Here is an 11,215-nt window from a genome sequence, read left to right as displayed (position 1 = left end):
GACACAGACATGAGCTGCTCATCAGAAAAAAAATTATTGATGGGTGGTTCACTAGATGATGCGACTATGATTCGGGACAAGTGATCCACTACTGCATTCTCTGTTCTTTTTTTGTCCCTGATTTCTAGGTCAAATTATTGAAGGAGTAAGATCCATCGTATCAAGCACGCCTTGGTGTCTTTCTTTGCTAAGAGATGTCTAATAGCTGAGTAATCAGTATAGACAATGGTGTGTGACCCAATCAAATAGGATCTAAATTTTTTTAGGGCAAAGACAATAGTCATGAACTCCTTTTCAATGGTAGTGTAATTAAGCTGCGCATCATTTAAGATTTTGTTCACATAGTAAATAACTCTAGACAGCTTATTAATTCTTTGATCTAAAACTGTGCCCACAGTATGATCAGATGCATCACACATCAGTTCAAAAGGTTCAGACTAGACAGGAGGGTGAATGATGGGAGCTAAAATGAGTGTCTTTTTAAGAAATTCAAAAGACTCTAGGCATTCAAGAGTGAAATCAAATTTGATTTCTTTTGCTAAGAGATTTGTTAATGGGCGAGCCACTTTGCTAAAATTGACAATGAATCTTCTATAAAATTCAATATGTTCTAGAAATGAACAGATTTCTTTGACAGATTTGGGTGGTGGAAGACTTGCAATAAGATCTACTTTGGCTTTGTCCACTTCAATTCTTTTTTTTGAAACTACATGGTCAAGAACTATCCCTTCTCTAACCATGAATTGGCACTTTTCTCAGTTAAGAACTAAGTGCTTCTTTTTACATCTTTCTAGAACTAATCTCAGATGATCTAAGCATTCAGAGAAGGTCGGACCAAAGACAGAAAAGTCATCTATGAAAATTTTCAAAAATCATTCAACCATATCTGAAAAAATGCTGATCATGTATCTCTGAAAAATTGCTGACGCATTACATAATTCAAAGGACATATGCCTATATGCAAAGGTTCCAAATGGACAAGTGAATGTAGTCTTTTCCTGATCTTCAGGGGCTATACAGATTTGATTATAGTCAAAATATCCATCGAGAAAATAGTAGAACTCTTGTCCGACTAATTTTTCTACCATTTAATCAATAAACGACAATAAAAAGTGATCATTTCTTACTTTTTTGACTACATCCTTCATGGCTGGATTAAGTCTTCTTTGAGCATCTCTAGTTGGTTTGGTCTCTTCCTCTAGGTGTATCCTGTGTTGAACTATGGAAGAATTTATTCTCTTAATATCAGCCCTGGTCCAGCCTATTGCTTCACGATTCTTTTTCAGAATTGCTAACAACTCCTCTTGTTTAAGATTTAGGTTAGATGCAATAATTATAGGCAAGATTTTCTCTGAACCTAAATATGCATACTTAAGATGCTCGGGGAGGGGTTTCAATTCTAATTTGGGTGCCCCCTCTAGTGATGGTTTGGATGATGGATTAATCATTTTTATGATTGGTTCAATGGGAGGCTCTTGTCTCTGTCTATTCCTATTAACTATAAAATTTTTTTTGATTTCTTCAGATTCATTGATTGGCCAAAAAGTAGACTCGAAATCGACTTCCTCATCGCTAATGTCAATAGATTCATAAATTTCCTCTTGAATTATATTTACATCAGCATGCTGGGTAGATTTCTATTCTAGATTGAATATATTCAGCTCAATGGTCATGTTCTCGAAAGATAGCTTCATAAGTCTATTCCGATAATTAATTTCAGTATTTGTAGTAGCTAAGAATGGTCTTCCTAAAATAACTAGGATATGACCCTTGGGGTTCGCAACTGGTTCGATCTCTAAAATGATAAAGTTTACAAAAAAAATAAATTATCAATCTTGATTAAAACATCTTCTACCATTCCTTTAGGGATCCTAGGAGATCTATCTGCTAATTATAATGTAATTTTTGTCGGTAGAAGTTCTCCTAACCCTAGTTGCTTATAAACTAAAAATGAAAGAATATTTACACTAGCTCCTAAATCTAGCAAGGCCTTCTCAATATGGGTTTCTCTAATATCACATGAAATTATCAAAGATCCTGGATCCTTATATTTTATTGGCACATGACTAGATAAGTATGAGCTCACACTTGCTGCAAAAAGTACTCTCTTGGATACATTGGTGGTTCTTTTCTTGGTATAAAGATCTTTTAAAAATTTAGCATAGGTCGAAACTTATTTAATCATGTCCAGAAGAGGGATATTTACTTGGACTTGCTTAAACACCTCTAAAATTTTATTCACATATTTCAATTTTTTATTGGACCTTAGTCTATTTGGAAAAGGAGCTCTAGGAATTATGAATTTTGGGCTTGGTATACTATCAGGATTAGGAGCTTGAGTTTGTAAGGTAGATTGTTCATAAGGTGACTCAACAAATAAGTTTTCTCTATCATCGGATGTACCTACCTTATTGTCCACTTATTTTTTAGGTCTTAAGGTGTGAATAGCATTCACATGATTGACTTGATTTTCTTGTTGGGGTTGTGGACCATTTTGGTTTCTCGGATTAGGTTCAGGTTGGCTTGGTAGCTTACCTCATTCTCGCTCGCTCATAGCAGAGGCTAGCTGACCCACTTGCATTTTCAAACAAGCAATGGCTTGGGTGTTAGTGTTTATGAGTTGATCCGTGGTTTGCATAAAATTGCTCAGTATCGCATTGGTGTCAGCACTGGATTTGGCCAGGACTTCTAGATTTTTTTCTGAAAAACTAAGTTTCTTCTCATTATTATTGAAGCCTGGTGGGTTGTTTGTCACAGGGTTAGGCCTTGGATTTTACTGGTTGAAGCTAGGACCAACTACATTTGGATTTTGTAACCATGAAAAGTTTGGATGATTCCTCCATCCTGGGTTATATGTGGGTGCATAGGGGTTATTCACTGGTCTCTGATATGTGGCGTTTACCTGTGCACATCCATTCTTTGTTGGGTTCATCAGGAAGGGACATTCCTCGAGGACATGATCGGGTGCACTACATGCATTGCACATGGGTATAGAAACTTGGTTCACATTGGCTAGTCTCTGTAGCTCTAAGGCCTCTAACCTACGTGTTAAAGCTGCAATTTTAGCCTCTACAGCTAGAGAAGTTTGAATTTGATGTATTCTTCCTCTTGAAGGTGTTGGTCTCTCAGGTTCTCTAGTTATTTTCATTATAAATTTTTCTCAGCTAGGTCTTCTAAAAATTACCAGGCTTCAGTGGGTTCCTTGTACATGAATTGACCCTGGCACATGGACTCTAGTATGGTTTTAGAATTTAAATCTAACCCTTCATAAATTATCTGGCAAAGTCTCCAAGTTTCTATTCCATGGTGTGGGCATTGGGTTAAGAGGTTCTTAAAGCGATCAAAGTATTTTCAGAATGATTCTCCAGCTAGTTGGTAAAACTGATTTATCTCATTTTTAATTCTAGCTATTTTTTGATGGGGAAAGAACTTCTTTAGGAACACTCTTACAAAGCCTTCCCAAGTTGTGACAAATTGGTTTGGAAGACTATAGAGCCACTTTTTAGCATTATCCTTTATGGCAAAATTTATCAGTCTTAGCTTAACCTCGTCTTCTGACAGTTATTGTAGCCTCATGTTGCACAAACCTCTTCAAATTCTCTAATAAATATGTATGCATCCTCTATTTCCATGAATTTTGGAAGCATGTTGATAATCTGAGGTTTAATTTCAAAGTTGTTTGCAGTGGGTTGGGGCAACCTGATGCAAGAAGGTTGGACGGAATCGACTAGATAATATAAATCCTTAAGGGTTTGGGGTTGATTGGGTTCTCCCATTATAGAAGTTGTTGGGTTTGAAACAGAAATTCAATTAATTCTTACTAGTCAATCCGACACCTTTTTCCATGAAAAAAGTGAAGAAGGTACTTTTTCTTCTATTTTTTTTTTATTTTTTGATTTTAATTTATTTTTTCAATAAGTTTTCAATCAAAAGAAGAGAAAAGAAAAGAAGAGGAGTCCTGACTAAGGTTTTTCTAATTCTAGATAGCTCCTAACTGCCAAGGTTGCCTTCGAGCACTCTAAGTTCGAAATCGACTAACCGAATCAACCAAGTAAGTGTAAGATTGGTGGGAGGTTCTCCGTGCTTTCATAATGGACCTAATTAGATAACCATCTTTCTTCAGAACGTAGTTATTAAACCACTTTTCTAGACACCGATAGGCTAACCCACTTGAACCTGATTCAACTCTTGGATTTTCTTATCCTAATGAGCTCGAATATCCCTAAGGCTGGCGTCTAATTAATTTTATTTAAGGATTTGGTTATGTAGATGCAAGGAGGTGATTTGTGGGCTAAGGAAGGGTGATCAAGTCTCCACCTTATCTAATTAATAGGTGATGCTCTTAAGATATATTATGAAAATATAATGCAAAGAAAGCAAGGTGACCAAATAAAGTAGAAGATTTTTAAAGTTTAGTTATTTTTTATATTAATTAAATCTTATGCGATTAGTATTTTTTTATGTTAATCTAATTACAGAAACTAAAATAAATATTGAGTTTTGGATTAGTGAGTTATGAAAAAAAATAAAAAGATTTAACTAAAAAAAATTAAATCAGCTAATAATAAAAGAAAACATATGTAATCTAAATAAAATGTGAGAATTCTACTCTATATTAAAAATAAAAAATTAACTAAGCAAATAAAGTAGTAATTAAAAAAGAAATCTAAGAATTAAAGGTAGCATTTCTTTTATGCAAATCAAAATCTATCTTAGGACAACCATACAACGTAACTTTCTGTTATGCCAGGGCAACCTTATGTCAGGACAGATTTTGATTTGACTAAAATAACTAAAAAATAAAAAAAATACTAAAACTAAAACTAAAAGCATGAAGAACAAGAATCTAAAATACAATTTAAACATGCCAAATTTTCTGACAACAGCGTCAAAAACTTGATGTGTCTTACATTTACCGCAAGCACACGGTGTGCAATGTAGCACGTCTGATGAGTACGGGTCGATCCTACAAGAAATTGAGTTTAAACTGTATTCAAATACTTGCTCAGGTGTTGCTCCTTGGATTGATTTTGATGATTACAAAGCATTTGAAGGGATACTAATGATTTTCGCTTGAAAAAGACATTGCTTTTCAGAGGCAAAATCGTAATTTTATCAAAACTCTGATTTGAAAATATCAAGTGATAGAACAAAAGATTTATGATTCATTGGTGAAAATTTTATTATTTTTGGACTTGTATTTTGAAAGATATTCATGTTTGAAAATCATGAGTCGACCCATGAGTCAACTCATGGCACAATGAGCTGTATGGCACGCAGATTTTTTGGCTTGGCACAACCTGTGAGTCGACCCATGAGTCGACCCCCAAGACATGAGTCGACCCATGAGTCGATCCCTGCTGTTTTTAGGCCAAAAATCACAGAACCTTATTTTCTGGTGGCTTTCTGGTGTTCTTCCACAGAGCTCGACCTATGAGTCGACCCCCAGGCATGAGTCAACCCATGAGTCGACCCCTGTGACGGGATTATTCCGCAATGGCTAGTTTTTAACCCATTTTAAGTGCTTTTAATGCTCATTTAATATGGTCTAACGGCTCTATTTTAGTCCAAAATATTTTTCACCATTTCTTAAAGCTATAAAAGAGACAAAAAGGTGGGAATCAAAGAGGACAATCAAGAAGAGAGTTTTTTGAAAAAGGAATTTCAAGCAAACTTTTCAGCCCTAAGAAAGAGCTCACTCAAAGCATTCAAGAAGCCTTTAATCCAAGCTCACCAACTCCTCAAGTGCACATTCAAGTCTCCAACCATCTTAAGAAAATCAAAAAGGGTCTTCTTCTTTTTGAGTAAAGTATATTTAAAGTCTTATTCGCTCATTAAAGGAGCTTTCTTTGTACTTACTTGTGCTATTCATTGTTATACCTTGTTTGAGTTATTATTTTTGTTTTGGAAGGGTTCCAAAATAAGGGAAGGTTGATCCGAACCTTGAATCGGAGTGTATTGGGTTGGCTTGTACCCGAAAAATAAGTGGACTAGCTTGGCATAGCTAGAGTCAGAGTTTCCGACGTTTGTATTCGGGTTGAATACAAGATTAGTGGATTGAAATTTCCAAGTAGGAGCTTGGGGAGTGGATGTAGGTGCAAGGTTGGCACCGAACCACTATAAATCCTTTTGTTTGTGGTGTGCCTAATTGCTCTTCTTTAACTCTTCATTATTCTCTTGCATTCTTGCTTTTAGCCATTAGCCTCGAATTAATTTTACTCTCCTTATTTATTTAGCTTTTGTCAAACATTTTTCATAAGTCATAAGTTAAGCTTAAAATTTTTAGAAACCCAATTCACCCCCCCTCTTGGGTTGCATAGCTGGGCAACAAGTGGTATCAGAGCCCGGTGCTCTAACCCTACTTTGATCTAATCAATCAAAGAGCCAAAGATCTATGGCAACTCAAGTCGGCACTTCTCTAGCCGAGGGGTAATCCACTAACCGACCTCCACTTTTCAATGGGTCTAATTACACCTATTGGAAAGCTCGGATGAAAATATTCATTCAAACACTCGACTATGATATGTGGAGTATCATAGTGAACGGTCCTCACACACCCACTAAAATTATAGATGGTGTGGAATCAACCAAATCCGAGAAAGAATGGGATGAGGTTGATAAGAAAATGGCCCAATTTAATGCTAAAGCTATGAATGTTCTTTACTGTGCTCTTGATGCTAACGAATTTAATCGCATTTCTACTTGCTCGTCTGCGAAAGAAATATGGGATAGGTTAGAAGTAACCCATGAAGGAACCAATCAAGTAAAGGAGTCCAAAATCAACATGCTTGTGCATAAATATGAATTGTTTAAAATGGAGCATGATGAGTCCATAACTAAAATGTTTACTCACTTTACTGATATTATAAATGATTTAAAGAGTCTTGGTAAGTCCTATACTAACAGTGAGCTTGTAAGAAAGATTCTCAGATCCTTATCAAGAACTTGGGAAGCCAAAGTGACCGCCATCCAAGAAGCCAAGGACTTGAACATTCTACCCTTGAAAGAGCTTCTTGGATCATTGATGACTCATGAGCTAAGCATGAAGCAACATCAAGAGGAAGAAGTCAAAAAGAAGAGAACAATTGTCCTCAAATCCACAGCTCCACCAGATGAAGAAACAGATGACACTGAAGATGAAGAACAGGATGAAGAGATGGCACTCATTACCCGAAGATTCAAGAAATTTTTGAAAAAAAGAAAACAAGGGATGAGGAAGAGGCCATTCACAAAAGGGGAACAGAGCAAAGAAAAGGAGAAAGACCAACCCCTTATCTGCTACGAATGCAAGAAACTGGGACACTTCAAATCTGAATGCCCACAACTGAAGAAGGGTCTCAAGAAGTACAAGAAGAAGACCATGATGGCCACTTGGAGTGCTAGTGATGACTCAAGCTCTGAAGAGGAAAACTTGACTGAACAAGCCAACCTGTGCCTTATGGCACATGAAAATGAGGTAATTTCCGAAACTCCTAGTGACTTTACATTTGAAGAACTGCATGAAGCATTTTGTGATTTAGTTGATGAATTAAAGAAACTAGAGATGAAGAACAAAGATCTAAAATCAAAAAATCAATCTTTATTGAAATAAAATGAAAGTATTTTAATTAAAAAATCCACCCTGCTTCAAGAAAATCAAAGTTTAAAGAATAAATTATCAAGCTAAAATCAATAGTAGAAAAATTCACCTTGAGTTCAAATAAACTTGATATGATTCTTGATAATCAAAAAGCCGTGTATGATAAGGCTGGACTTGGCTATAACCCTTTGAAGAAACAAAAGTATCTAAAAAATATCTATGTAAACTCTTCAAATAACAAGTTCTCTAATAGTACTTGCTTCAAATGTGGTAGAATAAGACACAAGTCATACACTTGCTTCTCTAACAAATCTGTAAACTCAAATGTAAAGAAAATATGGGTTCCAAAAGGAACCATTATGACTAACCAAAAAGGACCCAAGAAAGCTTGGGTACCTAAAACAAAAACTTGACTTTTGCTTGCAGGTGTTTCTAGCATCCCAAGGAGGAAACAGGAAATGGTATCTTGACAGTGGATGCTCGAGATACATGACTGGTGATGAATCCCAATTCATCACTCTTGATGCTAAGAATGGAGGGATGGTCACCTTTGGAGACAATGGCAAAGGAAAGATCATCGGTATAGATAACATTGGTATCACTCCCTCCAAATACATTGAAAATATTTTGTTAGCAGATGGTTTAAAGTATAATTTACTAAGCATTAGTCAATTTTGTGATAAAGGATATAAAGTTATTTTTGAATCTTCTGTTTGCATTGTAACTAGTCCTATTAATGATGGCATTAAATTTATTGGACATAGACATGGTAATGTTTATATGGTAGATTTAAATGATCTATCCAAAATAAACATGCAATGCCTAGTATCCTTGAATGCTAAAATTAATGAGACTAGTTGGCTTTGGCATCGTAGGCTTGCACATATTAGCATGCATTCACTTTCAAAATTAATTAAGAAAGAATTAGTTCTTGGTTTGCCAAAATTAATTTTGAAAAGGATAGAATTTGTGATGCATGCCAACTAGGTAAACAAACAAGAGTTTCATTTAAATCCAAAAATATTGTTTCAACCTCTAGACCTTTAGAGCTTTTGCATATGGACTTATTTGGACCTACTAGAACTACTAGTCTAGGAGGAAAATGATATGGTTTTGTAATTATAGATGATTACTCTCGTTTTACTTGGGTTTTCTTTTTGGCACACAAAGATGAAACTTTTCAAGTTTTCACTAAATTTTACCGAAAAGTCACTAATGAGAAAGGATTTTCAATTCAAAATATTCGAAGTGATCATGGAACTGAATTTGAAAATCAAGACTTTGAAAAATTTTGTGATGAAAAAGGAATAGGCCATAATTTTTCTGCACCTAGGACACCCCAACAAAATGGGGTAGTAGAAAGGAAAAATAGAACCCTAGAAGAAATAGCCCGTACCATGCTATGTGAAAGCAACCTTCCAAGATACTTTTGGACGGAAGCTATTAACACAGCATGTTACATTTTAAATCGTGCTTTGATTAGACAAATTTTAAAGAAAACCCCCTATGAGCTTTGGAAAGAAAGAAAACCTAATATTGTTTATTTTCATATTTTTGATTGTCGATGTTTTGTATTAAATAATGGTAAAGAAAGACTTGGAAAATTTGATGCAAAATCAGATGAAGTAATTTTTCTTGGTTACTCCTCCACTAGTAAAGCTTTTAGAGTTTTTAACAAAAGAACCTTAGTAGTAGAGGAGTCGATACATGTTGTCTTTGATGAATCTAATAATCTTCCTTCAAGGAAGAATGAAGGTGTTGATGATGCAGATCCTCTTATAGAAGGAATGAAGGAGATCACTCTGAAAGATTCAACAATTCAAGATGATGAGGAACATGAAGACAAACAGGATGAGGGAGGTGAAGAACATCAAGAACAACCTCAAGGTACAAATGACCTACCCAAAGAATGGAGGTATGTTCACAATCACCCTAAGGAGCTAATTATTGGTGATCCTATGCATGGGGTAAAAACTCGTTCTTCACTTAAAGATGTATTTAATCATTGTGCTTTTGTCTCTCATCTTGAACCAAAAACTATTGAAGAAGCTGAAAATGATTATAATTGGATTAATGCAATGCAAGAGGAACTTAATCAATTTGAAAGAAATAATGTATGGACTTTAGTATCAAGACCTAAAAATTATTCAATAATTGGCACAAAATGGGTCTTTAGGAACAAATTAGATGAACATGAAAATGTAATAAGAAATAAAGCAAGATTGGTTGCTAAAGGCTATAATCAAGAAGAAGAAATTGATTTTGATGAGACCTTTGCACCTGTTGCTAGATTAGAGGCCATCAGACTTCTACTTGCATATGCTTGCTTTATAAAATTTAAATTATTTCAAATGGATGTAAAAAATATATTTTTGAATGGATATATTGCTGAAGAAGTCTATATAGAACAACCCCCAGGTTTTGAAAATCATACTTTTCCTAATCATATTTTTAAATTAAATAAAGCTCTATATGGTTTGAAACAAGCACCTAGGGCTTGGTATGATAGGCTAAGCAAATTTTTACTAAATAATGATTTTTCAAGAGGTAATGTAGACACAACCCTCTTCATTAAAAGAAATCAAAATGATATGTTAATTATACAAATATATGTTGATGACATTATTTTTGGGTCTACTAATGAATCTCTTTGTCAAGACTTTGCTAAGCTCATGCAGGGGGAGTTCGAGATGAGCATGATGGGAGAACTTACATTCTTCCTCGGACTCCAAATCTAACAAACAAAGGAAGGAATCTCCATCATCCAAAGCAAGTACACCAAGGAATTACTCAAAAGATTTGGAATGGAGAACTCCAAAGCAATTGGCACACCCATGAGCCCTTCATGTAAGCTTGACAAGGATGAAGAAGGTAAATGTGTAGACTTAAAATATTATAGAGGTATGATTGGCTCTCTATTATATTTGACTGCAAGTAGGCCTGATATCATGTTTAGTGTTTGTCTGTGTGCTAGATTTCAATCTAATCCTAAAGAATCTTACTTGAATGCTGTTAAAAGAATCCTTAGATATTTAAATGGTACTCAAACTCTAGGATTACGATACTCTAAGGACTCATTAATTATTTAATAGGATATTCAGATGCTGATTTTGCTGGATGTAGATTAGATAGAAAAAGCACTAGTGAACTTGCCAATTTCTTGGAGTTAACCTAATCTCCTGATTTAGCAAGAAACAAAATTCGATAGCACTGTCTACGGCTGAGGCCGAATACATTGCAGCCGAAAGTTGTTGTGCTCAAATCTTGTGGATTAAGCAACAACTCGAAGACTTTGATATCAAACTTAATGAAACACCCATAAGATGTATAACACTAGTGCCATAAATCTTACTAAAAATCTAATTAGCACTCTAGGTCTAAACATATTGAAATCAGACATCATTTTATAAGAGAACATGTTCAAAACAAAGATATAATTCTTACTATGTTTGCACTGAAAATCAATTAGTCGATATCTTTACAAAGGCCCTAAGTGAAGATAGATTCTGTGAAATTAGGAGAGATCTAGGAATTCTTGATCCATTTGCTTAAATATCTCTCTAATTTCAAGGAATCAATGTCAAAATTTCTTTGAGCTCAATTTCCATCATCTCTCTTGGACCTAAAAGCTTAAGA

This window comes from Elaeis guineensis, chromosome 4 (genome assembly GCF_000442705.2).
Source record: "Elaeis guineensis isolate ETL-2024a chromosome 4, EG11, whole genome shotgun sequence".
Classification (NCBI taxonomy): Eukaryota; Viridiplantae; Streptophyta; class Magnoliopsida; order Arecales; family Arecaceae; genus Elaeis; species Elaeis guineensis.
This window is presented reverse-complemented; position numbering follows the sequence as displayed.